This window comes from Vombatus ursinus, unplaced genomic scaffold (assembly GCF_900497805.2).
Source record: "Vombatus ursinus unplaced genomic scaffold, bare-nosed wombat genome assembly UNPS02014769.1, whole genome shotgun sequence".
NCBI classification, from domain to species: Eukaryota; Metazoa; Chordata; class Mammalia; order Diprotodontia; family Vombatidae; genus Vombatus; species Vombatus ursinus.
This window is the reverse complement of record NW_020954547.1, coordinates 2,779,420-2,804,847: the sequence shown is the minus strand read 5'-3', so window position 1 is coordinate 2,804,847 and position 25,428 is coordinate 2,779,420. Positions and strand designations below refer to the sequence as shown.

Here is a 25,428-nt window from a genome sequence, read left to right as displayed (position 1 = left end):
GCCGGGGCCCCCGACTTCTATTTCCGGACCAGAGAGGGCCGGAGAAGCGGCGGGCAGGAGACACTCCCGGCCGAGGGTCCCCGAGACACCGGGGTGGGGGAATCGCCCAGCCTCGAGCCCAGATGGTTGAGGCTGGAGGGAGGAGACGGGGGACGGGTGTGCCTGGAGTTGTGGCCGATGCCTCCTCGATGGCCAGCCGATCCCGCACCTGCTGCTCCGTCCCGTCCGGTCCCGTGCCGTCCCGGGCAGCACCGCACGGGGCCAAGCAGAGGAGGGCGACTCGCGGACAAGTTCCCCGAGGGTTCCGAGAAGGCCCGCACAGCTCGCCCCGGGGCTGCGACCCTCGCTCAGCCTGGGACCCCGAGACTGGGAGGACGGGGCTGGGGGGAGGGGGAGAGGGGGCTGAGGAGAAGGAGCTGGGTGGGGCCCGTTCCCTGCGCGCCTCCTCCCCCACTGCGGCGGTGGAGAAAGGGGCGCTCGGCAACACTCACCGGTGGAGCATCATCGCGCTGCGGCGGGTACGCAGGGCGAACATCGAGGTGTCGGGGGTCGTGGCTGAGTCCTATAGCCCACCGTCCACGGAGGAGAGGCCACCCTCCCCAGTCCAGCTTGAGCAGAGCCGCTGGGGCCGCCGCCACATCCACAAGCACAACCACAGCTCACTCCGGCTGCTGCCCCAGCTCCCCGCCCCCTGCCCTGGAGCTGCGGCCGCCCCGCCCCCATCGAGCCCCGAGAGGGGCGGGGCCTAGGCTCCCTAGTGTAACAGGTGGAGGGAGGGGCAGCTTGGCTGTCCGGGACCTCCAGCTTCACCCACGTTCTCTTTGCGTGCTGGGAAGCCGAGACTGGAGGTTGTGAGCAGGCTTAGGACTGGCCCGAATGTGGCAGGTTGTTAAGTGCACGGTGCTGTCGGGCGGCGGACCCGGGAGCGTGCTAGCAAAGGATGCGGTTTGTAGCAGACACGCGAACCAATTAGCCAGCAGCCAGACGGCAGCCTAGACTCCTAACTGGCCCGCTCCGTGTACTTTGTGTTGAAAGTAAGTTTCCGAGCAGGTGTTGATTGGTCAGAATGTTGGGGAGAACCAGTTAGGTCATTGGAAAAAACTCTGTTTCCCATCATCGTGCCTTTGCACATGCCGTTCCCCATGCCTGGAATGCACTTCCTTACTTATCTGCCTCGTAGAGTCTCTCTCTTCATTTAAAAGGTAGTCCAGGTTCATCTTTCAAAGGAAGCCTTTGCTGGGCCTCCTCAACCCCAGAAGCCACACTCCTAACTCCCAACTCCCTTTTATTTAACTACTTTCTATATAGAAATAGCTATCAGTCAGGGGTCCTTAACCTCAAGTGTATGAAATTGTTGTTGTCAGATTTTTTGATAACTACAGTATATGGAAAAATTAGGTGGTGCTGTGGATGGAGTGCTGGGCTCTCATCTTCCTGAGTTTACAGTTGCTGGCCGAGAGACCCAGAGCAAGTCAATTAACCCTGTTTGCCACACTTTCCTCATCTGTAAAATGAACCGGAGAAGGAAATGAATGGCAAACCACTACAGTGTCTTTGCCAAGAATGCCGAGAAAATGATATTGGCGTGAAAACCATTGAACAACAACAACAATTTCAATAAATTGGTTTTCTTTTGTAATTCTATGTATGTTTCATACAAACTGCTTGGTACTGGCTAAGAAATAGAGTGGTGGATCAGTGGAATAAGTTAAATATGCAAGACACAGTAGTCAATGACTATAGTAATCTATTATTTGATAAATCCAAAGACCCCAGCTGCTGGGATAAGAACCTACTCTTTGGAAAAAAAAAACTGCTGGGAAAACTGGAAAAGAGTAAGGCAGAAACTAGGCATAGACCAAAATCTCACACCATATACCAAAATAAAGTCAAAATGGGTTCATGATTTAGATATAAAGGCTGATACCATAAGCAAACTGGGAGAGCAAGGAATAGTTTACCAAGCAGATCTATGGAGAACAGAAGAATTCATGACCAAACAGGAGATAGAGAACATTATAAAAAGCAAAATGGATAATTTTGGTTACATTAAATTGAAAAGTTTTTGCACAAAGCCAATGTAACTAAGATTAGAAGGAAGGTAGAAAATTGGGAAAGAGTTTTTACAAGAAGTCTCTCTAATAAGGGCCACATTTCTAAAATATATAGAGAATTATGTCAAATTTATATAAGACTACAAGCCATTCCCCAATTGATAAATGGTCAAAGGATATGAACAGACAGTTCTCAGATGAAGAAATTAAAGCCATCTATAATCATATTAAAAAATCCTCTAAATCACTATTGATTAGAGAAATGCAAATCAAAACAAAACTCTGAGGTACCACGTCACACCTATCAGATTGGCCAACATGACAAAACAGGAAAATGGTAAATGTTGGAGAAGATGTGGGAAAATTGGAACACTAATGCATTGTTGGTGGAATTGTGAAATGATCCAACCGTTTTGGAGAGCACTTTGGAACTGTGCCCAAAGGGCTATAAAAATGTGCATACCCTTTGACCCAGCAGTAGCACTTCTAGGACTGTATCCCAAAGCGATCATACAAAAGGGAAAAGGACCCATGTGTACAAAAATATTCATAGCAGCTCTTTCTGTGGTGTCAAAGAATTGGAAATTGAGAGGATGTCCATCAACTGGGGAATGGCTGAGCAAGTTGTGGTATATGAATGTAATGGAATACTATTGTGCTATAAGAAATGATGAACAGGCTGACTTCAGAAAAACCTGTAAAGACTTGTATGGTCTGATGCTGAGTGAAGTGAGCAGAACCAAGAGAATGTTGTACACAATAACAGCCACGTTGTTCGATGACGAATAGTGATAAGCTTAACTCTTCTCAGCAATACAAGGATCTAACACATCTCCAAAGGCCTTGTGATGGAAAATGCTGTCCACATCCAAAGAAAGAACTATGGAAGTTGAATTGCTATTTTTTTCTCTTCTGTTGAGTTTTGTTTCCTCTTTCTAATGGTTCCTCCTATTGGTTTTAATTTTTACTTACAATATCACTAATGTGAAAATATGTTTAATAAGAATGTAAATGTATAGCCTATGTCAGATTGTGTGCCGTCTTGGGGAGGGTGGTGGGGAGGAAGGGGGAAAAATTTTTAAACTCAAAAGCATGTGGAAGTGATTATTGATAAATCAAAATAAATTAATTAAAATAAAAAATAAAAACATTATTCCAAGAAGTAGTCTATTGCCTTCACTAGATTGCCAAAGAGGTCCATGATGCAAAAAAGGTTAAGAGCCCCTGATACAGATATAGATATGTAACCAGTGGCATAGATAAAATATGTATTAATTTATATTTATGCTGTATATGGTTTTTATGTGCACCGGTTTCCCCTATTAAAATGTAAGTGCATCATAAGCAGAGATTGCTTCATTCTTTATACTTCTGTGCCTAGCACAGAGTAGGAGTTTGATAAAGGTTTTGATTGATTGTGGATTGATTTAATAAATACCTGTTGATCAACTAATAAGCTCCTCTAAGGTAGGAAAGATCATAGCAACAGAAATACAGAGCTGGGAGAGATCTCAACCTCTTCATTTTAAAAATAAGGAGATTGAGGCCCAGGGAGGCTAGATGATTTGCCTAAGGCCACACACAGATCATAGGATCATCCATTTAGAGTTCAAAGAGACCAGGGAGACCATCTAGTCCAACCTCTTCATTTTACAAATAAGAAACTGAGGCCAAGAAAAAATAAGTGACTTGACCAGTCATACCCTAGTTGTTTGTATATTGACTCCCCCATTAGACTGACTTCCAAGGGAGAAGGGACTGTTTTTTGCCTTTCTATCCCCACACCTTATTACAGTGCCTTGGACACAGTTAACACTTAATAATTTCTTATTGACTGACTAAATGTTAGACTAAATGAAGACTGCTGTGTTAGCTGCTTGAATCACAGTCACCACGGGGACAAAGCCCCAGGTGCACCTAGTCAAGCAGCTTACTAACAGCCCAGTTATAGGGAATGCTGCAGCAGCATAAGTAGGTTGACTTTCCAAAGACCGGGGTGCCCCCAGGCCACTGACAGATGCCACAACTGGAAATTGTGTCTTTCCTGTCAGCATGTTTGCTGTAAGACACTCTATCTTACTTCTGAGCTGATGACAGCTTTGCCCAAATTGCCCCAGCACCAAGGGCCCCCTTTCTTGAGAAGGGAAATCCCTGAAAAAGAAAGAAAATAAATAAAAATAAAAGAGAGGTCTGGAGGCAGATCTCCACCCCTGTCACTAGAGCCACCCCTGACCTCACTCCTGGAACATTTAGAGAAAACTGATGAAAAGAATGTCAGGGCACAATAAAAAAAAAAAAAAAACCTTCCAGCTTCCAGGGTAGACAAAACTGACCAAGCAGGTTATTAATCTTGATTCCAAAATGGATGCAATTGAGAAACAAGGAATCAATTCAGACCAAATGCTGGAACTGAATATGAAAGACATTGCATATGCCCAGGAACTCTGTGTTGTCCTGACCAGAGAACATGAGGAAAAGAATCAAAAGATCTGTAAAGTACTTAACAGGATGTGATATTGCTATATTTATACTAGGAGGCATTTTTAAGTAGTGGATAGATTGTTGAACCTGGAGTTAGAAAGACCTAGATTCAAATCTTACCTCTTGTGAAGAATAAGTCATACATTTTTAGACATGGCCAATGCAAGGGATCATTTTGCTTGGCTGCCAGGGAAAGTTGTTTTGCTCTTGTTTTGTTAAATTTGTGAGTGGGAGGGGAGATGAGGGTAAATGAAGTAGTGAACAAAAAATGATGATAAGAACATCAGTGAAGGATTTTTTAAAAGTGTACACAACCCAAGGAAATTCAGAATGAAACAGATTAATGGAACAGCTTTGGAACTAACATATTCAATGTCATGTACTTTAAAAAGGAGCAGTGAATAACAGAGATTCATGGTTTCATGTACAGTACTCTGTAAAGGGAAATGTTCATATTTGCTAGTGTTTTCCAAGTTAAGAATAAAAAAAGTTCTGAAATTATTTTTTTAAAAAAATCTTACCTCTGTTACTTACTATTCCTGAGCAAAATTGCTTAACTTCACTTGGGCTCAGTTTCTTTATGTGTAAAATAGGGATTATACTACCCATGGTCTCTCCTTTGAAGAGCTTCTGTTTGCAAACTTTAAGATTCTATATAAATTTCTATTATTTCTACTACTAATAAAATTGGACTTACTTCAAGGTATCTCTTTCCAAATCCAAAGGGGTTGGGGTCGTTTTTACTTTTGTTTTTTGTTGTTTGCTGGAAACATAGTTGCCGATCTAACAGCCTAAGCCACAGTTCACTATGACATCGCCTCAGAGGAGGGAAAGCCATTCTGACCACATACTGTTGAAAGATTTATGCAAAAAATAGCATTAGGCTATAAAGACAGATTATCTCTGTGTTCAACCACTTTGGTACTAATGCATATGTCAAGAAAAAGAATCAAAGAGTTTCAGTAATGGAGTCTCCCACTGTACTCTGTGAAACTTGAATATTAAAATAAACCTGACAGTGTTTGTCCTGAGAAAAACACTAAAGCTAAATTTCTGCTAAAAAAAAAAATCTAGTGCATGGGAACCATAGACTCAGCTATGGAAGAAGATTTGAAAAGGAAAGCTTATCATCTACTGCTTCAGGATCAAAATCAGGTTTTATGACGAAATGGCTGACTCATTCATTAATGCTTCCTATATACAACTAACTATTATCACACCAAGTTTAATTGCTTCATCAAAACTTTAATTAAAAGAACCCAGAATCCTTATGGAATCTTCCTCTTGAAGGTGGTAGGTTAAACACTTATCTGTCAGTGATTTTCTTTCATCTCTTCCATATAAATACTGAACAAGGAAGAAAGCAAATGAGAGTATTATGGAATTTTTAGATCTGGTTGGGAACTCAGCTACCCTTTCCCCCCCCACAGCCCCCCTTCATTTGATAGCTGAAGAATTTTCAGACCCAGGCACAGGTGGCACAGTACATAGAGTGTTGGAGTTGAAGTCAGGAAGACCTGAGTTCAAATTCTGACTCAGACCTTTAGCTATGTGACCCTGGGGGCAAGTCACCTAACATCTCTGTGTCACCTAACATTTCCTCACCTGTAACGTGGGGATAATAATAGCAACTATCTCACAAGGTTGTTGTAAGGATCAAATGAGATTACATAGGTAAGATGCTTGGCAAACCTTAAAGTGCTATATAAATACTAGCTATTATTATTAAAGGTTAAGCGATTTGCCCAAGGTCACACAACTGTCAGTGGCACAGCTGGGATTCAGATTCCAAATTCTCTTTCTGTGATACCATACTGATAACACAGGATTCTTATGTCAATCCTTAAAAATTTTCTTTCTCCAATGTGAATCAATATTGTTTTAGCTAGGCTCTTAAATGATCAGATCCTTAACTAATACTTTGAAATGTCTGTTTAGGTCAGTAAATTTCTCCCATTTACTTTATCTGCAGCCCTGTGATAGTAAGTAAAGTTAATAAGGTTGACTCAAGAAAATGGTCAGCATGGGGTAGGACTTGTGAATTTTGTTTCCTCATAAGGTCATAACTGTCTTGAAGCATTCTGGATTTCCCCTGCTTCTATTAGATCTTTCCTGTGAAGATTGACAGAGTTGTAGGAAGGATATAGAGCCTAATGACAACATTGTTAATCTCTTTCTTCATCCACTCCCTAGAACAAATATTACTGAACCTTTTGAGAACAATGCTATTCCTAGGGACTTTAATGAGTGTTTTTCTACCTGACTTTATTTATGCAAGGATGGCTGCCTATGTTACAGTACCTGGAAAGACTTCACTGCCTCCCTGTGAGGACAGACTGTTTGCCAAAGCTGAAGAAAAAAGTCCATTTATAAACCTGCTACAAAAATTGCTCCTTAATCCCATTATCAGCTATTCTAGAAAGGAATAGCAAGAACTGTTAATCCTTAGTCCCTTAAATGTCTGAATGTCATATTAAATGGGGTAATTAAATGAGCATTCTCCCCCTCCCCCCAGGAGTTTGGATATGAAAGGGACGAGAGATATAGTCAGATACCTTTAAGGGGATTGTCAAGTGATTTATTTTTAAAGATGGATGATATCTGGGCACATTTGTAAGCAGTCCATTAAAGAACACACCCATTCACCATTGACTAGCACCTAGTCTGGATAATGATGGCCTCAACAGGACTAAAACCAGAAAAGCAGGGACAGGACTGAGACTGGGCGGGGACTACAACGAAACATAAATGTCTCAATAAATCTGTAGACATGATTCTGTAGACATGGGGCTATACCCCCAGCACAAAATATCACCTTGGCCAAAATGGCCCAGAATAGATACGTATATAAGATATTTAGCATGAACTTAACTATGCCCTAGTCACAGTTCCAAGCACTGGGGATTCAACTACAAGCAAGTAAGACAGTTCCTACCTTCAAGAAACTTGCATCCTCATGGGGGAAGACATATAGGAGGAGAGGAAAAATAATGTGTCAGGAAGAAGAAGGAGCTCCAGAGACAGAAAATAATCAAATTGAGGGTGAGATAAGGCATGAAGAGAGTCATCAATGAAAAGAAAGGCAATCCAGGAGAAATCCCTCTTGTCCTCTCCAAAGGGATTGCAAGCTTATCCCCTCGGAGTAGGATCCCTCTATTGCTACCTCATTTCAAATCTCTTAAGGAGCATAGGATACAGAGCTAAAAAGGACAAATGAGGAGAGATTCAGAGATGTAAGTGACTTGTCCAAGGTCACACAGGCGGTAAATAGCAAAACCAGGATTCAAACCCAGGTCGTTCTGTCTCAGGTAGGGCTCAATTTCTCTACTCTTAACAGGGAAGAGAAGAATAACCTTTTCTTCTTTCCTAGCTCACAATGGGTTGGTAAAGAAAAGTTAGTTCCTTGAGGCCCTTGAAGGAAGAAAAGGGTCCCAGAGGAGTGACACCAGTTTTGTTATTATTATTCTGAGCTTGAAAATACTGCTTAGACTAGCCTGGAAAGTTCAGGACTTCCATGTGGAAAGTTTTGTCTCGGTGGTCAATAGTATGCAACCTAAATTAAGAAAGGACAAAAGAGAACAGCAATAGTACACTGAGAGAACACCATGATGTTGAGGCCTATGATCCACTTCTCTGGCTTCAGAGAACTTTACTAATATTAATGGTTTAGCTCACAGGAGAGAAGACCCCTAGAGACATGATAACTGTCATCAAGTGTTTGAAGAACTGAACTGTGGAAGAGTCATTCAACTTCAAAATGCATTGCAAGATAAAGTACTTATTAGAGAGACAATATGTTATAATGGCTGACCTCAGTATTGAGAAAAGGTGGGATGAAGTCTCACTTCTAACATTTATTATAAGCTGTGTTAATTACAATCACTTAACCAACAGGTAAGTCTCCAGGATTATAAAATACAGAAAGTTGCCATCCATTGGTGGAGGGGTTTTTTCCATACTGAAAGAGCTCTCTATATGGATAAACTTAGAAGACAAGACAAAAAAAAAATACATATTAGCTACCAATTAGGATACTTAGAGTATATGAAGTAGATGAAGATAAGGAGAATGTGTAGCCCAAAAGGAAAAGGAACAAATGGAGAGACAGTCTAAAGCTACCAAAATACTTGGAAAGAATGGCAGGGTTATATCTAGAGCCAGAAGAGACCTCAGGCTATCTTGTTGAACTCCCTTATTTTACAGGTAATGAAACTAAAGGCCAGCTATGTCAAGGAATTTGCCCAGTTACACAGGTAAACACATAGAAGAATTGGAACTTGAACCCAGGTTCTTAGAATCCAGGGGTAGTATATCTTCTACCTCATCAATCAACAAACATTTATTAAGTATTTACTGCATGCCAAGTACTGTGCTAAGCTCTAGGAATACAAAGAAAAAAAAGTAAAAAAACAGTGCCTGCCCTCAAGGAGCTTACATTCTAATGAGGCCACTGTACTACTGACTTTTCCCCAGGACTATAAGTATCTTAGGTCTCCTCTCATGGTAAAAATGTTTGCTTTTTCTGTCATTTGGTTTACTACTGACATTGGGTGCGCAAAGTGTAGCCTAGGAGAGCCATTGAACTATATTGGAAAGAACGACGTATGAAGAGCCAGGAGACCAATTGAATCCTGAGTGGTTCTGTTACTTAGGGCAAGGCATTTCATCTCTGGGTCTCAGTTCCCTTCACTATACAATGAGGGAATTTAACTAAGGGACCTCAGAGGTCCCTTATAATTTTCAATCTAATGATACTATTGGTAGATATCACCAACAAAACCAAGGCCAGAGCACTATTTAATGATAAAACCAGAATTTGTGTCTGGGCTCTGCCATTGACTGCCTGTGCCGTGCACAGTTAACCTCTCTGGGCCCCAGTTCCTCCTCTTTAAAATAAGGGGAATGGACTAGATGAGCTTTAGGTCATTGAAAAGTCCCTTTCAATTCTAAGTCTAGGACACTATGATCCTTCCAGCAAAGTTTTAAGATCCCTTGTAGGGGAAAGTCCAATAAGGAACCAGTGTCTAGTGAAATGGGGAGAAAAGAGCTTTTGATCCAGAGGAGTGCATGGTATAAAATGAGACCACTTCTGAAGACAGTGGCTAAGAAAAGGGCCCCTTTGCAAAATTTTCCTTAGGAGCCTCAAATTTATTTCATTTTAAAATTTGCATTTTTTTCTTGCATTGCCTTCATTTCCAAAACTATCCTCCTCCAGAGAGTCATTCCTTGGTCACACAGAATTCTAAACAACATGAACTAAACCATTTCCTTGGTAACATAGAATTGTAAACAACACGTCAACTGACTCAGAGTATGCACAAAATGCCACACTCATCCGATCGGTGAATTGATCAATGATCAATGAGCATGTATTAAACTTAGCCTACTTATGTGCCATGGCACTGATAATACAAGGCCAAAAATAAATAAATAAACAAATAAATAAAGAGACCTAGGCAGCAAGGAGCATTCTACTGGGGGTTAGACCTACACTTTAGGAAAATCACTTTAGTAGCTGTGTAGAAGATAGGTTGGAGCAAAGATAGACTTGAGGCTGAGGGAGACCATTTAGAAGGGGATATCATTAACCAGGGAAGAGGTGATGAGGGCTGAACCATGGTGGTGATCCCTAGGAGGGCACCATTTGGGCAGTGGGGAAAAAAAGGTCAAGGAAAGGCAGTTTGCTAAAAATATCAAATAAGGATATTTTATGTGGTGAAGTGAAGGGAAACAGAGAGAAGGAAATCCTAATCTTTTCCCTAGTCATCAGACTGGGGAAATTACCTTGCCGCAATAGCCCTCTCCAACAGATCACTGATGTCCATTCACTTAGAAGAGAAGGAATCACTCTCCAAGCGTCAGGCGACAACAATTTCTACTTTAAATCAACACCAAAAGTAGAGCATTGATTTCTCCCTTGACTGTTAAGACAAGAATGAGTCAATGGCAACTCCCACTCTGAATGAAACTAGGCAGGGACATCATACCCACCATGATGTGAAATAGCCTCGGAGATGAAAATCAGAAGGGAAGAGGTTTATATGGCCAGAGTATCATTTAAGTGGGAGGAAGCTGGTACAATTCAGGTTTTTTGCTCACAGCAGAAGAGACATTTTTATTTCTATCCACAGCTAAAAGGTTTGGCCTAGAGATTTTGAGAACTCTGTTATTGAAATTGAAATCAACATCAAGCATTACAGAACTCAGCACCATCACTTTTAAAACAAGACATAGTAGAGAGCAACCTCTCACAATGGACAAATACCGACTATTTTACTCTGGGCAGGTCACTTCATTTGTCCATGTGCAAAGACAAAGCAGGTCCTTATCTGCAATACTAGAGGGCAATTAGGTGATGTATGAACGTACATCTAAAAAAATAAAAATAAAACTTAGTAAATTTCACTTTAAATATCTTTTTCTAGTTACTCCAATGAGTAAGGAACGTCTTTATCTCACATAGTTGACTCAGGCCAATTGACCTGTTATATCTTTCCACCTCATGGTTCTCAGGCACTGAGAGATTTGAGGTATCTCTCTTTTCTGTCTTCAGCTTTCACTGGCTGTGTTCCCCTCTAGTTTTAGGGGCCTAGCAACTAGCACCTTGGTTCCATTTAACCATTTAACATGAAATAGTTTTTCAAAGAAGTATTTACCTTAAAGATATAGCCAAAACAAGGTACAAAAATTTCCTTTTAACATCTGAGGGCACCCACCCCCCATGATTCTGGTTTGGAATGGAGGGCACAGGCTCACAGCTCATTTCCTACATAGTACTAGTCCTACCAAGTACAAGTCCAAAGCTGGTATTGCTGCAGGGTTCTGCTATTCTGTAATACCAAAGGTAATTCCAGGTAGCTCAGATAGCTCCTCAAAACTTCAGTTCTGGGCTGGCTATTCTAGGACTTCCAGATCAGAACCCTGTGGCTTGCTCTCCAGACCCAGATCAGAGATCCCACTCCCTGCAAGTAGAATAGAAAAGAAAAAAGGAAAATGCCAATGACCCAGACCCATTTCTCTCCTGCCATATGGCCTGGAGAGTAAAGGGGAGGTAGAAGGAGGCCCTAAGATCCTTCATCTCTTATTGAATAGTCTCACAGGCTATGAGCAAAGGACTCACCTGGATCCCTTAAACTCACAGCACAGGCTCAGTCAGGCCTTGTTTTACAACAGCCCGTGGAAAAAAGTTTCCTGCCAATCAGGATGTCCACACATGTAATTGATCTCTTCCACATGTGTGTATAAGTGGTCTGGGACCAGCCCCTTAGTCCTATTTACCCACATTAATGTCAAATAGTTTTTACTAAGGAATATTTACTTCAAAGATAATGCCATCTTAAGTGGTTAGGGAATAGATGCATCAAATCCCTCCCCCCCGCCAATTACAAATATATCCTATGAAGAGTTTTCAAGAAATTAATTTCTCAGTTGAGAAATATCTTTTTTTTTTTTTTTTTACAAATGTACCATGCGTAGGAATAATAGCAGAAGAATCCTCTGAGCAGCATTTTCTTCTTTTTTCCCACTGAGCCACCCATACCTACCACCCTCAACCCCAACCCAACCCCACTTAATTTCCCAAGTATAAACTTCCTGGAAGTAACTGACCCACATTCACTCACTTGAAGCAGTGGTTCCTTCTTCTGTAGACATAAAAAGGTATTTTCTCTTGCCCAAATGTAAGAATTAACAAGTCCTTGATCCTTGGAAATATGAAATGCTATTAATATTATACTTCAGTTACATTGTGAAGGTGAATGGGTTGGCCTAAGAACCTAATCACCACTTAAACATTGGTCCCATGGGAAAAGGTAAAAGAATCAACTTATAAAATACACTTTTAGAATACATTCATTTCCTAAGTTGGGGGTTCTGTATTTCATCAGTTTTGAAGGCATTAGAATACCATATTAACAGGAAAAACAAACTGAATATAATGTTTGGTGACTCAGGTATTTCAAGGATCTCAGCCTCCATGTGATAAATATGATGTAATACAATGATTGTATCTTATGTAACATTCACTCATTCATTCAATAAGTATTTATAAATGCCTACTTTGTGTACAATATGAGAACAATATGTTGTAGTGAGTAGGTAGAAGGCCAGCCTAGAGTTAGGAAGCCAGCATTCAATCTTATCTCTGACACCTATGAGCTGAATGATCCTGGGAGAAACAATTAACCTCTCAGTGCCTCAGGCAACTTCGTAAGACTGTAAATTACAGAAGAGTAGCCAGTCTCCATCGACTGGTAAAGGGAGTTTCCACATGAGGAATTCCTTTCACAGATGAAATATAAAACCCCCAAATCCACTCTACAAATATTCAACGTACTGCTAGGCACTGGGGGAGATGATAAAGATAAAGATGACCTATAGGGCAGTTCAAATTCAACACATAATGAAAAGAACTCATTTTCCCCTCCAAACCAACCTCTCAGCTGCTGTCACCACCATCCTTCTAGCCACCCAGGTTCACCACCTTGGTGTCATCCTGACTCCTCATTCTCATTCCACCCTACATATCTAATCAATTGCCAAACCTTATTGATTCTACCTATATTCAATCTCCATATCTCTTGCGCCAGCCCCCCCCTTCTCTTCGTTCACCCAGATATCACCCTAATTCAAGTGGTCATGACCTCTCACCTGGACTGCCTTAGTCAGTAGCCTCCTATTTGGTCTCCATCCATCCAGACCCTCCCTTCTCTAAATATCCTCCAAATAGCTATCAGAACTCAGTAGCTTCCAACTGTCTCTAAGATAAAATCCAAACCCTTTTGTTTGGCATTTAAAGCCTTTTACAACCTGGCTTCAGCCTACCTTTCAAGGTCTGGCACACATTCTTTTTCATCACGTGCTCAGTGAATTTTTTTCCTAGCCAAAGAGGTTCACTTGCTGTTCCCCAAACATTACCTTCCCCCTCCTCTTTCTGTGGCCACCCATTTCTGAAAATGCCCCTTCCCCCCACATACACATTTACTTTGTAAATCTGCTATATTTACTTATTTTCGTTCACTTTGTTCCTCCCATCCTATCTTGCCATCTTGCCAAGAATGTAAGCTCCTTATGGAAGTTTTTTCCCTGACCGCAAGCCTAAATTTACCTCTCCACAGTCCACTCATTATGCCTTGTTCTGTCTTCTGAGGCCAAACAGAAAAGGCCTTAGTACTTGAATATGGTGATCAAAGCTCCTATGAGCCTTCTGTCCAGCCTAAACACCCCCAGTTCCTTCAGCCAGGCCTAATATGATATGTTCCAGAAAAAGACCTTTCACCATCCTGGATGCCCTTCACTGATACTTTCTAGTTCATCAATGTCCTTCTAAAATATGGTGCTCAGAACTGAACACAATACTCCAGATGGGTTTGACCAAAGAGGGATGAACAATTCCTTATAGCATTCCTGAAGTTATATCCTCTCAAAACAATCCAAGACTGCATTAGGTTTGGTTGGGGTTTTTTTGGATACCAAATGTGTTGACACATTTGAGCATGTAATCTGTTAAAGCCTCCCAGAACTTTTTCAGCTGAACTGCTATCTGTTTAATTATGTACCCCATATTGTATTTGTAAAATTAATTGTTTGAACCCAGGTGTAAGCTTTACATTTTCCCCTTTTCAGTGTTTCCTTATTCAATTCAGTACAGTGCTCCAGCCTGTTAAGATCTTTGGGGACCCTGATTCACATCCAGTGTGTTGGGTGGCTTCCTGAATTCTGATTCAATGGCCTTTCCAGACATTCAGAAGTCTCCCTTGGGGGAAGGGCACTGACGCTGGCCGAGCTAAATCTAATTCCTTTGTTTTACTTCATCTATATGGCTTACGTGGCTCCAACTCAGAAAGAGTAAGAACGGATTGTTACCACTACGGCTTAGAGCTAGTCAAGACCTCTGGGTCGCAGATCATGGTGCTCGTGTGTGTGTGAGTGATGTGGCTTTGTGGATAGAAGCTTGACTAGAAATCAGAAAGACCTCTGTTCAAATCCTGACTCAAGACACTTGCAATTTGAACTTGAACAAGTAAGTTACTCAATACCTCAGAGCTTCAGGCCTTTCCATAAGGCTTAAAATGATAAATGGTTTCTAATCTTCCTATACTAACAAAATGGCCAATCCTTAATATGTTGACATGTTCATATAGATATATGTGTGTGTACATATACATATACATATGAGCAGGTCTGACCACGTCATCTCCCTACTCACTAAACTCCAGGGGCTCCCTATCACCTCCAGGACCAAATATAAAATCCTCTGTTTGGCATTCAAATCCTTCCATAATCAGCCCCTTTCTGTCCTTTCCAGTCTTCTTACAGTACTTCCCCTTTTCCCATGTAGTCTTTGGTTTCAATGACACTGACCTCCTGGCTGTTCCACAAATAAGATATTCCATTTCTCACCTCTGGGCATTTTCTCTGGCTATCCCCCACATCTGGAATGTTCTCCCCCTTCATCTCTACCTCCTGGCTTCCCTGGCCTCCTTCAAGTCCCAGCTAAAATCCTACCTTCTACTGAAAGTTTTTCCCAACTCCTCTTAATTCTAATGCCTTCTCTTTGTTAATTATTTCCCATTTATCTTATATCTAGCTTGCTTTGTTCACAGTTGTTTGCATGTTGTTTCCCCTGTTAGATCTTAGATCATGGGCTCCTCTTGGGCAGGGACTATCTTTTGCCTTTCTTTGTCTCTCTGGCACTTAGCACTCTGCCTGGAACTTAGCAGGCACTTAATAAATGTTAATTGATTGACTAACTGGCATTGTAGGATAAAGAGCAGGCCTCAGAGTCAAGATGATCAGGGTTCAAGCTCTGCCTCTGACATAGACTGATTATACGACCCTGGGCAAGTCTCTTAACCTCTCAGTGTTCTAGGCAACTTTCTAAGGCTGTAAATTGTACAGAAGGTAACAATCTGTATTAGTAAAGTAAATGACTCAAAAGTTCCCTATACCAATAAAAACACATCTTGTCCAAAAGTAAAATTTTATCCATAAAATATTTTTTCTATTTTTAGGCAATGTTGAAATTTCATTACAAGTCCACTGCTTTGCCCCATTTCCACTCACCTCCCTGCTTTTCTTACCCACAAACCCTTAGGATGAGAAGTTTTTCAGTTAAATACTGGCCCCAGATAAAAATGTAATAAGCCCTGTATAATCAGTTATGCTTCAGCTGAAGTAAAAAAGAAAGGAGAGGTAACAATTACTGTCTCAGACAAATTAACAACAAAAATAGACCTAATTAAAAGATAGAAACTATATTTGCTGAAAAGTACATGTGCAATGAAGCAAGTTTCTCTGATAAAAGTTTCATTTCTAAGATACATAGGGAACTGAGTCAAATTTATAAGACTAAGAGCCATTCCTCAATTGATAGATGGTCAAAAGTTATGAATAGGCAGTTTTTAGAGGAAGAAATCCGAACTATAAATTGCTTTATAGAAAAAATGCTCTAAATCACTAATAAAGTAATGCAAATGAAACAACTCTGCAAAACTGACAAAAAAGGAAAATGACAAATGCTAGAGGGACTGTGGGAAAACAGGTAAATTAATGCACTTTTGGTAGAGCTTTGAACTGGTTCAGCCATTCTAGAATGCAATTTCAAACTCTTCCCCCAAAGTTATTAAAAAATGCATACTTTTGACCCAGAGATACCACTACCAGGTTTATACTCCAAATAGACCAAAGAAGAGAAAAGGCTGCTATATGTTTTATATCTACATATTTGCGTATCTGTGTATATATAAACATATATGTAACACATGTGCACACATATAGGTTGAGGTTTACGGGTGCTGGGACCCCTAAATAGCAAGATGCGGGTCCTGCCCGAATGAATTCAACCCAAGCCTTCTTTCAGCCAAAGACAAGGTTTATTAAAAAATCCCCCATATTGGACAGACTCTTAAGGAATCTGAACATTTGTATCACTAATGCAAGTGGGCTAGGTTGAATCTGAGCCATTGGCCAGATTTTAAGAATCTGAACATTTAATGGAGGCCAAGATGGATCTTATATACAAAAAGACCTTCGGAGGGATCTAGGAGTGACCAAGTAGTCTGAGGTGATTGTGAAGTAACAGAGCAGGACTAGGGAGGCCAGGGACCTGGATCAAGTAGCCAAGGGAGACTGGAGTCTATCTAGATAGGATCAAGGAATGGAGGTCTAGGGTGGGGCCAGGTTCAGACAATGAAAAGGCAGTTAATTAACTGGGAAGGGTCAGTGCCTCAGGTCAATGCCAGAGACTTTGTGGGGAAATTCAAGGAGAGTTCGGGATGGGGGTGGTTTCCAGAGTCTGTACCCTATCATTTCCCCCTCAAACAAATTGGACCCAAATTCTTTTGGAGTAAGGGACAAAGGTGTCAGGTTGGGCCCGTATCCCTTCATATATACTTATGCACACACATGTGTATACATATATATGCATTTATATATATTTACATATATTACCTCTTTTTGTAGCAGCAGACTACAAGGGGTGGAAACTAAAGAGGTGTCCTTTAATTGGGAAATGCCTGAACAAATTATGGTATGGTATATGATGGAATGTTGTGTTGTAAGAAATGATGAAGAGGATGGTTTCAGAGAAACCAGGGAAGAACTAACTGTATGAACTGATGCACAGTAAAGTTAGCAGAAGTAGGAGAACAATTTATACAATAACAACAATATTGTAAAGACAAACAACTTTGAAAGACCTAGGAATTCGGACCAAAAACAATGGTCAACCACCATTCTGGAGGACCTCATGATGAAATGTGCTATCTACCTCTAGATAGAGAGGTGATGAACTCAGAGTGCAGATCAAAGCTGGTTAATTGGGGCAGAATGATTCATTGAGGCACATCATCCATCTGAACAGCACAGTTCAAGTACAAAACCAAAAGTGTTTGTTGGGCCAGTATAGCAGACCTCTCTGGACTGCTCCAAAGGTTGGGCTTTAGGAAGTGGTTTATATGGTTTTACAGCGAAGGAAAGCAGGAGAATAGGAGTGCAGAGTATCCGGAACCAGAATGTTTGTGCAAGCTTTGTCCATTGGGGGTGGGTATGAACCATTTTGAGGCAGCCCTGTGGTTGCTGGCACAGTAGAGGTATTCCAGGTTCACCTAATGGACACCACAAAGGATCACTGATATGTCAAACTGGAGCAACACTCATTCTACTTCCTGATTGGCTGATTTTGATTCCCAGGTTATTTTGACCTCTCCTGGTTAAAAAGGGAGCTGAAGCAAATCAAGGTGACTAGTAAACTCATTATTCATTCCATTTCCACAAGCATATTTTTATTTATTTGTTTTGGATATGGCTAATTCAGGAATTTGTTTTCCTTGACTATATATACATATATATTTGTATATATATATATGTACATATATATATTTAAAATGGGTTTTGTTTTTCTAACTTCAATGGGCATGGGAAGGGAAGGTGAGAGGGAGAGAACTTTCAGTTGAATAAAAAATTGAATTTTAAAAAGAAATTCACTTCAATAAGCATTTATTTAGGACCTACTGTTCAAGACCCTGGGTTAGATGATGGGGATACAAAAACAAAATAATATACTTAAGGAGCTCACATTCTATTAAGATGAATTGTTTTCCATTTATTTAATACACCTGTTATAAACTTTTGTGCTGCTAGTTGATTTTTCAGGACCCTGAAACTATGCAGTATGGAAGCAAACAAATTTTTTGACTCCTAATTCTCCTTTACCATTGATTTGCCTATTTTTTAGGAATTTCCCTCCACTTTTGTGTCTAAATTGCTCTCCCTGTGATATCATTGATCATTTTTTTTTTTTTTTGCGAGGCAGTTGAGGTTAAGGGACTTGCCCAAGGTCACCCAGCTAGTAAGCGTCAAGTGCCTGCTCTAATACTGGATTTGAACTCAGGTCCTCCTGACTCCAGGGCCAGTGTGCCACCTAGCTGCCCTGACCATTGATCATTCTACACTAGTTCAGAAGTGTTACAAGGCACATAAAAGACTATTTACATAGTAAGTCATAATTATACTTAAGGCAATTGGTTAACAGCTGGCAAGTGAGCAGGACTTACAAAACCATGACTTGGGAAACCAGTGAAGATATATATATATATATATATCTGTGAATGAAGCATTTGTGAATTTCAAAAAATGAAAACAGGAATATATTTATCTGTTCCACAAACAGTAAGCCACACAGCATTTAGGTACATGCAAAGATAAATAAGAGGGAGGACCTGTTCTCAAGAGGTATTCCTACAGAGGAGATAAATAAGCAGAGGGGACAATAATGTTACAACGAAATTGTAAACAAGATTTGCTTTGGAAAATCATTAATTGGTTGTGCTGAATGACAGCCTTGACTGTCCTCAGATTGTCCCCTGTAGAATTCTGCTCAGCGAGAAGATGACAGACTTGTATTTGGATCCGGTTCTTTGAATAAAGGTCAAAATAATAAAGCCATCTTTATGCTTTGTGTGGTTACCTTTCCAAATGAGCTTGAATCCCTGGGCCTGAATAAGAACTTTTTGAGATGTATACATTGAGTGGTTGTAGGAGATGAAGAAAAAGATCTGCTACTTGTTATTTTTCATAGAATCTTAGAATTAGAAGGGATCTTTGAGTTCATCTCCCACCTGAATCATGAGTTCTTCTCCACGATATACATGACGAGTGATTATACAATGTCTGCTGAAAATCTCCATGGACAGGGAACTCAGTGTCTTTCTAAAGAGGTAATTTAATTTTCCTTTGTTTGCCAGCATGGTCAATATGATGAGTATGACATAGACCTCAGAGTAGCTTTAATTTGCATTTCTTTAATTATTAGTGATTTGGAACATTTTTTTCATATGGCTATATATAGCTTGGATTGTTTCCTTGAAAATTGCTTGTTACTATTCCTCAACTGGGGAACACAGGGAACTTAAATATTTGCAGATAGAGGAGACTTGAATGGAAGTCAGAGACTCTAGAATATTAATAGAATCTATTCATAATACACACACATACATCTATACATGTATATGTATGTATGTATATATGTACACATATGTATATAGTGTGTGTTGTCATACCCATACTAGACTGTAAACTCCATGAAGTTAAGAATGTCTTTCCCAATGTTCTGTACATAGGAGGTGCTTAATAAACGTGACTTGAACTAGAAAAATATATTTGCAGATAGGTTATTATGATCTCCCTAAGTCTTCTCTTCCTTAAGCTAAGTAGTGCCTCTAGTTCTTATAAATGATCTTATATGGCATAGTTCTGAATCTCCTCATTATGCTGGTTGCTCTCATCTGGACCTAACCCAGCCTAACAGCATCCTAAAATGTGATTCTTGAAACTGAAAAAGCTACTCCAGATATGATCTTACCACAATAGATAGTAAGACTATTACTTCCCTTCTTCTGGATGTAACATAGCTCTACATACAATCTAAAATCATGTGAGTTTTTTTGGCTGACATATCGTGCTATCCATTCATATTGACTTTGCTTGCACAAAGTCACCAGATTTTTTTTTTCAAATAAATGGCTTTCTCACCAAGTCTCTCCATCCTGCACTTGTACGTTGATTTTTGAACCCAGACAAAGGTTTCTAAATTTGTTCCTGTTAAATGTTATCTTGTCTGTTAAATTTTCATTGGTGGATTCGACTCATTATTCCAGATGTTTGAGATATTTTTGGAATTTAATTCCCATAATTATTTAATTATCTGTCTCCATTATGTGTCATCCAGACTTTTGCAGAGTATGCCATCTTTCTCAGTGTTCATCCTTCTTGATGTTTCTGCAGTACTTGACCCTGCTGATATCCCCTCCTCCTTGATGCCCTCTCCTCCTTGATGCCCTCTCCTCCCTGGACTCTGGTGGCATCATTTCTACCAGTCTGACTGCCCCTTTTCAAGCTTCTTCATTTGTTCAGCAGCCTCTTGGCTTTCCTGGTTTCCTTCTAGACTTAGCTCAAAGCCTCTGTTGGTTCCCCTGCTAGTAGGGGAACCTTCCTTCTATTTATACTATGTATGTCTTCTATTTACATAGTTACTTACATTAGAATGTGAGCTTCTTGAGGGCAGGGAACGTGCTTTCACCTCTTTTTATCTCTAACACTTAGCATTATACCTGTTTATAGTAAGAACTTAATGAACACTTGTTGGCCAACTGACTTACAGACTGACTCCTACCACCCCCTAAACTTGGCTATTTTCAGCCCTATTCCCTTCCCTATCCTAGGAGCTCTTCTCTTCCATGGTTTCAATTGTTACCTGTATATAGATGACTCTTAGATCTATTATGCACCCCGCCCCCCAGTCTCTCCCCTGAGCCCTAGGACCCTCTTATCCTGTCTTCTGCCTCCTGATAACTTGCTGTCATGTCAAACTCCTTATGTCCAAGACTAATATGTCACCTTCCTGACTACATCTGTCTGTCCTCCCAGCTTTCCTGTTTCTATTGATGTATCCACCATTCTCCCAGGCACCCACATTTAAAACACTGAAGTTCTCCCAGACCCTTCCATTTTTCTCACTCCTCAGACATAATCATTTGCCAAGTCCCATTGATTCCAAATCTCCAATATTTTTTTTTGGGTGAGGCAATCAGGATTAAATGACTTGCCTAGGGTCACACACACACATACACACAAGTATCATGTGTCTGAGGCCAGATTTGAACTCAAGTCCTCCTGACTCTGGGGCTGGTGCTCTATCCACCAAAGTCTCCAATATTGACCTCTTGTGCTCCATCACCTTGGTTCAGGCTTTCATTATCTCTTGCACGTGACAGCTTCTTAATGGGTCTTCCTATCTTTAGCCTTTATTCTTTCCATGCCATCCTTCACAAAGCTGCCAAAATAATCTTCCTAACACACAGGCCTTCCTGTGGCCCTACCACACTGTGGTTCACCCAAAAACAGTGACTCCCTGGGGCCACAGGATAAAACACAGACCTCAGCCTGGCACTTCAGGCCTTCCACTGTTTGGTTCTAAAATAACTTTCTAGCTCTATTTCACACACTCCCCTTCATACACTCTACATTCCAGTCCAACTGGACTGTTGATCAATTTCAGTCTGCTGTCCCTGGGTTTGGTGCATTTGTGCAGGCCAGTCCTCATGTCTGAAATGAACCCTTTCCTCATCTCTGTCTGGGTAAATCCTTTTCTTGCTTCAAGGAAGGCATATAAGAGAATAGAAGACCCTCCAGCCCAGCCCTTTCCTGACCCAGATGTCAGAGAGCGGGCTATTTTTCTAAAAGAGAAACAAGATACCCTGAGATTAAGGGAGTGGTTTCACTTGGAAGATGTTGGGTTCCCCTTCAGCAGTAATATTCAAGAAGAGGCTAGATGATCACTTCCTGGGTACATTGCATAGGTGTAGGGTGGAAAGGTAGGGAGAAGCAGTATGATGGAATGTTGGCCTCAGAACTGGAAAGACTTGAATTCAAATCCTGACTCTTGTAGTATGAACTCTGATGAAAGTCACTTAACCTTTATAGGTCTCAGTTTTCTAATCTGTTAAATAAGAGGATTGGATTAGATGATTTCTAAGGCCCTTCCAGCTCTTAATCTATGATCCCATGACTATAGATGGTCATTGAGGTCCTTTCCAATTCCAGAAATGGGGTTGTCCTAAGAATGCAGAGGCTGTCATTTTTTTTTACCTCTGTATCTTTAGAATCTAATAGAGTGCCATGTACAAAATATATATACCAAATTAAGAGTTTGTTCAGCTGAATCTATATTTTCATCCAATTTATTCTCAAATGGATCAGTAATCTCATTAATTTGTAAATTCCCTCCAACATTGTGGATTGAAATCCATTGAGGCCTACCCATCTTCTCTAATTCTTGTCTAGGCCCTCCGCCACAGGGAAGTCTGCCCATCATGTCTTGACATCTTGTTCTTGTTGTTGTTGTTGTGGTTTCAGTTGTGTCTGACTGTTCAGGTTTACCATTTCCATCTCCAGCTCATCTTACAGATGAGGAAACCAAGGCAAACAGGGTTAAATGACTTGCCCAGGGTTACTCTCTGTCTGAGGTCAGATTTGAATTCACGTCTTCCTGACTCCAGGCCTGGTACTCCATCCACTGTACCACCTAGCTGTCCCCCTGACATCTTGAGGGTGTACCAATGGAGCACTTTGGCTGTTTACCTGTCATCTGTCCCACTCCGTAACATCTTCATCTCTTTCTGTCGTGCATTTCCTTAATATCTCTTACTTTAACTGAAATTCCTCATTGACTATACTGAAACCTATCATGTACTTCTCCATTGCCCTCAGGGTAATATCCCTCTTAATTCTTTGAAGTTTGTTGTGTTACATATTTCAGTGCCAACAAGCAACAACAGTAGAATATCATTTATTTAAAAGAAAGGGTTTTGTTTTATTGGTGAGCTTGGAGTAATTAAAAGAGATTTGCAATTTCCTGAGGGCAACTGAGACTGCTCAGATGGCTCAGTCTTTTCAGCCTGCTCTGCCCCCTTTTTTAAACTATGGGCCCAACTCATCTATCCATATTGCCTATCCCAGATAGAAACACTGAGGGACAAACTCAGTCTGAGCAATAGGAATTCTTCATCCACTTAATCTTTCCTATGGGGATGGTCGGGCTAAACCCTTCGAGGAGTGGTTACAGATCTCTCCCAGAGTTCTAAGGCTTAATGGTTTCAGCCCAATGCCATCTACAAATAGAAATGTTGTGAGTACTCACCATCCACAGGGAATCCTTTCTTAATTTGGAACACTTTTACCTATTCTTTGTCTTTTAAATAAAGTATATTCATTCACAGCCACAGTCCATTCATGGCTGTGATCCAACCAAGTCTCAGTGATACCTAAGAGGTCAGATTTGCCTCTTTGCATTCAAGCTTCTAATTGCATTAGGATCTCTTGTCACCTAAACTTTGGACATCTGTTTATACACATGTAAGCCCATGTTTGCTGCTCATTTTTTTTTCTTAAATTTTGTCTTCTGTGAACTGGGTGTCTCAATTGCTATTCTTCTTTCATTGTAGCTACTTTGTGGCATCTAATTAGAAAGATAAACATGCACAGTCTTCTCTCTCTCCCATGCTTTTTAGCCCTTATTCCAATCCAGCTGTTTTTCTCATCTTTGGTCTCTGCAGTGACATACTTACTGCTTCTTTAAGTACATTTTGGATTCATTCTGGTGGCTCCGCTGTTGTTGATGGTGAAAAAAGTTTGTTATAGTAATATCTGCAGATCTTTTCTATATTTCTTCTGTTTTTTTGTTGTTCATTTTCCATTTTCATCTTGGGATGACTGATCATTTTGATCTATTGCCAAGTTTTCTTTAAACTGGTTTTACCCTCCAATGTCTCTCTCTGCTTTATGAGATGATACAGCTCATAATAGTCCATCATCCTTCATATAAACATATTCCATACAATATATTGCTTTAAAAAATATGGAACAGACCATGGTCAAGGGTTGAGCCTTAAATAACACTCTGCTAGAGGCTTTCCTTCATCCTGATTCCCTATCTTTGCTGATTCAAAAAAAGTGACAGAATAATGGTAAGACTAATTGGTGATAGCTAAGTGGCTGACACAGTGTCTGTGAGAGATAACTTCTCCAAGAAAGAAACACTTATCCCCTCAGGCCCTGTGGTTCTGAGTAATTTATACATATGGACCCAGGGAAAACATTCTTCCTCCAAATACCTGACTCTCTGTTCCCCTCCCTCACCTCCAATTCTAATTCCATTAGGGCCAATTAGGAAAGTTTCCAATGCTTACTTGCACGTACTCACCAAATTCTTCCAGATAAATAACAAAGTCACACAATAAATCTTGTTATGTTCAGAAGGGCCAATGACATCCCTATATGGATGGATGGGTTCTGAAAAGTGTATTAGGTGCTCTGAGCCCATCCTCAAAAACTCATGGAATGTATGTGGAATGTGAAAGCTGGAAGGGACCTTAAGAGAGCAACCGCCTCATTTTACAGACCAGAAAACTTTAGCCAAAGAGGTTAAGTGGTAGCCTATAGTCTGAACGGCTAGTTAGTACAAGTATTTAGTGCAATTAGTGCCAGAGCCTGCAATTGAATCCAGATCCTCTGAATCCTAGTTCAGGGCTTTCCCCACTTAACCCATGTGGCCAATGGATGTTTCAGGGTCACCTCTGTGGAAGAAACATTTCTCAAGACATTTTAAAAAATCAATTTGAAATTAATTTAATGATGGTTAAAATTAAAGGTGTCTTAATGACTTACTGAATTTATTAAATGATACCCTCAGGAGAGCCTCAGGGAACACTCAGATTAAAAGTATTTTGAACCCTATAAACAACCACATTTTAATTACCATATGAGGTGGTTTTTCCACCAGTCCCTACAGTCAGTAAACTGGGGTTGGGTCAGAGCACAGTCAATATGAGGAGCATAAGACATCAGCCTTGGACTGTGTTTGTGTCAGGGAGCACAGAACGGAGCTGCTGATGTTCATGGTACCTCCTTGGATTATCTTGAGAACCTTATCTTTATCTCATCTTATTGCAATAGCTAACTCTACATGCACAAATGATCCCATTCCATCTTGTCTTCTCCAGCAGATTACCCCTTTATCATCCCTGTTATTGTTGTTTAGTCATGTCCTACTCTTCATGAACCCATTTGGGGTTTTCTTGGCAAAGATACTAAAGTCGTTTGCCATTTCCTTCTCCAGCTCATTTTACAGATAAGGAAACTGAGGCAAATAGGGTTAAGTGACTTGCCGAGAGTTACACAGCTAGTAAGTATCTGAGGAATCCCTACTCTCTCACTAATCTTCCTTCACTTTCTCCCTATCTATTGGCTTCTTCCCTGCTGCCTACAAATAAACCCATACTGATACGTCTACTTCCTTTCTTCTCACTCCTTCTGAACTTTTCTACAGTTTGGCATT

The 25,428-nt window shown here is 40.6% G+C and overlaps 1 protein-coding gene and 1 pseudogene across 1 annotated transcript in view; both read right to left on the bottom strand.

Annotated features, from left to right (window-relative positions):
- The window catches only part of ARHGAP29 (Rho GTPase activating protein 29), a 75,203-nt gene extending 74,547 nt beyond the window's left edge, over positions 1-656 (bottom strand). Inside the window, exon 1 of the mRNA XM_027862620.1 lies at positions 492-656. The gene's annotated coding sequence lies outside the window, so the exon portion shown is untranslated. The remainder of the gene's footprint in view (positions 1-491) is intronic.
- Positions 657-806: 150 nt separating this feature from the next.
- LOC114043573 overlaps positions 807-25,428 on the bottom strand; it is a 95,992-nt pseudogene continuing 71,370 nt past the window's right edge.